The sequence below is a fragment of the Alexandromys fortis genome, unplaced genomic scaffold, assembly GCF_014885135.2.
Source record: "Alexandromys fortis isolate MF-2015 unplaced genomic scaffold, M_Fortis_MF-2015_v1.1 scaffold_3014, whole genome shotgun sequence".
NCBI classification, from domain to species: Eukaryota; Metazoa; Chordata; class Mammalia; order Rodentia; family Cricetidae; genus Alexandromys; species Alexandromys fortis.
This window is the reverse complement of record NW_026070876.1, coordinates 1-3,150: the sequence shown is the minus strand read 5'-3', so window position 1 is coordinate 3,150 and position 3,150 is coordinate 1. Positions and strand designations below refer to the sequence as shown.

Sequence of the window (3,150 nt, the reverse complement as noted above, 5' to 3'; positions counted from 1 at the left end):
GGCAACCACATGGTGGCTCACAACCATCTGTAATGACGTCTGGTGCCCTCTTCTGGCCTGCAGGCATACACACAGACAGAATGTTGTATACATAATAAATAAATAAATATTTAAAAAAATAAATAAATAAATGTCAAGCTACCGCATAGAAATGCAACACCAGCACGCACAAATACTGTATCAATAGGACAGAGGAGCAACCGCCGCACTGGAGACAGTGTCAGAGGCAGGTGCGCTTCTCAACAGTAACGGAGAGAAGAAACCATCCAAGCTCAAACATCAGGTCCTGCTCTTCCCTCTTCATTTCTACCCTCTCACATGATTTTTCTAGAACGCAGCCAGGGTCAAGGCTGACACTGAAAGAGAAACTAGGTTTTGCAATTTCAGTAGGTCATTTCCAAACACCACAGGCGGGACAAGGACATGCTCACTGCAGACAGAAACAGACTAGGTAAAGCCCCACTAATCCCTCTGTCCATGGCGGCTCTGGCGGCCAAGCTTCCTCCAGCCGTTCTTCCGTGGGCCTCGTTAGTGGGTCCTTGCACACTAACAAAGGAGGGGCCTCTGAGGAAAGGCATGCTAGGGCTGTGCAGACGGACATCACCAGCATCCTGCTAGGGCACTCACTTCATAAGTGGAAGCTTGGTTTTGGTATGAGAAAAGGTGGCTGCCAGGTCTTTGTCTGAACACGAGGAAACCAAGTCTGGGGTGCTACCCATCTTGGGAATCCACGCGACCATGGATCCTCTAGAAGACAAACTGCACACTCTCCATGCAACAAGGCATGTTTTTGGGTAACTTATTCACAGTGAGAATGAGGGACCTAGGACTCTAAGGGAGACGGACTAAGTAGGACATAGCAGCATAGCTTCCGTCAATGTCACATGTACAGTGACCTCACGACTGAGAAGCCCATCTCCAGCATCTATGCTTTCATTCAAAAGGAAAACAGGAAAGCTCAGATCAGACAGCCGCTGAGCACTGCCCCTGGTGAGCACTGCCCCCACTGAGCACTGCCCCTGGTGAGAGCATCAGCTACCCTTCACCAAGCACTTGGAGAAGGAGTGCTGGTCTGTGGGAAGGGGACAAGGACAACTGACCTGGGGACCGGGCTCCCACCCTGGACAGGCTTGAGTGAAGCTGTCTCTTCCCAGTGGGTTTCCTGCTGGCTCAGCTGCTTGCACCTGACACTCCTCTTTCTTTATGACCACCCAGCCCTACACTCTAATCCAGTGGCCCCGAGACACCTGCACGCTGCCAGCACAAGGTGCGGGGGAGACTCAGTGCTGAGAAACCAAGACAGGCAGTGACTGAGGAAGGAGCCCCGGCTGCTGGAGAGCAGAGTCTCTGAAAATACCAACATGAGAAACAACATACAGACCTGATTCTTCTCCATCTTCTCTGTGTGTGCTGCTTAACAATTTCTGTTTGTGATGGGTTTAAAAAAAAGAAAGAAAGAAAGAAAGAAAGAAAGAAAGAAAGAAAGAAAGGTATCCATGGCCAGTCATCTGCCAAGCACCCATTAACCACACCTAAGAGGAAGTTCTGATTCTCAGCATGAAGGAGCCAAGGAACCGTCAGACCAACCTGGATACAGTGGAATACGGATGCAAAGCTGAGCTGACGAACAAAAACCCAGAACCAATGGCTTGATGTCGTGTATGGCTGTCATGTAGAAATACTGTAAACTAGAATTTAGTGTCAATACTGTTAACCTGTCAGACTTCAGACTCGGGGCCAGGCCTGACCCGTCAGTAAAGCTTGTGTTTTCCACAATAAGCCTGTCCACTTGGGCAATTTAAACTATGCTTTCTCTGGTAGAGATCACCCTGGGGAAAGGGGAAACAAAACAAAATAAAACAAAAACCCAGCACAGCCACAACAGAGAGAAAACAGCCACAGAGCTGAAGAGGAGAGCGTATGGACGTAAGAATCCTTCCTGGAACCACAGAACACACTGAATGAGGGCCATCCGTCTCTGGTTTCTCTTCTCATCTTATTGCTACCGTCTAGCAATAAGTTAAACTAAAGGCAGACAGCTCCACTTGCACGAACCTGCACAACAGTCCAGGTGCCCGTGTGAGGCTGCTACTCCGATACCAGCACAGCAGGCCTGACTTTCCACTAGTGGTATTTTGGCAAAAATGTCAAAGAGGCGATCAAAGACAGGACAGTCATGGGTTTCTCCCTGGGAAGGTCAGCCCTTCCTTTCCCCTCCCCCACCCGACCTCCAAGTCATGGGAAAAAAAAGACTGCAGTAGTAGCATCAGCGTGCACCTGGGCCTTAATTGTTGCCTTCGCCGCCGTCATCATCTTGCTGGTCGCTCGTCCAGAGCGTTAGGTTGTCTCAGAGCAACTGCATGATCAGAGTGGAGTCCTTGTAGGAGTCCTCGTTCAGAGTGTTGAGCTCGGCGATGGCGTCATCGGTCTTGGCCAGGTGGCACGCCTGCTCTGGGGCATTCTGGATCTCGTAGTAGAAAACGGAGTAGTTAAGCGCCAGGCCCAGCCGGATGGGGTGGGTGGGCTGCACGTGCTCCTTGCTGATCCGTGGGCTTTGCTGTAGGCCTTCTCAGACGACTCCACCACGGTCGCCCTTTTCTCCCCAGTGGCCACTTCAGCCAGGTAGTGGTAATAGTCCCCTTTCATCTTCAGGTAGAACACCTTGCTCTCATACTGGGTCTCGCTGCAATTCTTGATCAGGTTGTTGTCCAGCAGGCTCAGCACATCCTGGCACACGGCCTCCAGCTCCTTCTCGATCTTCCCCCGGTAGGCGCGGACCATCTCTATCTTCATCTCATTGCGGTCTGCAGAGGTCTTCTGCTCGATGCTGCTGATGACCCTCCAGGAGGAGCGGCGATTCCCCACCACGTTCTTGTAGGCTACTGACAGGAGGTTCCGCTCCTCGTTGGACAGCGGTTCATTCAACTCTGTCACGTTCTTCATGGCAGCCATATCATCGTAGCGCTCTGCCTGCTCGGCCAGCCGGGCTTTCTGCCTCAGTTGCTCGCGGTCCACCATCTTCGCTGGGCTGAAGCGGGTCGGCTGGAAAGAAGGAAACCAAAGACTGCCTTGAAGGGCTTTAGGGAAAGAGAGAGGCGGCTTGGAGCTCGTGTGTCAGAGGGCACCCACGAAGCAAGCTGCTCAGGCGAG

At 51.7% G+C, this 3,150-nt stretch overlaps 1 pseudogene; it reads right to left on the bottom strand.

Annotated features, from left to right (window-relative positions):
* Positions 1–120: 120 nt before the first annotated feature.
* Positions 121–3,144, bottom strand: LOC126496345 (14-3-3 protein gamma-like; annotated as a pseudogene).
* Positions 3,145–3,150: the final 6 nt, after the last annotated feature.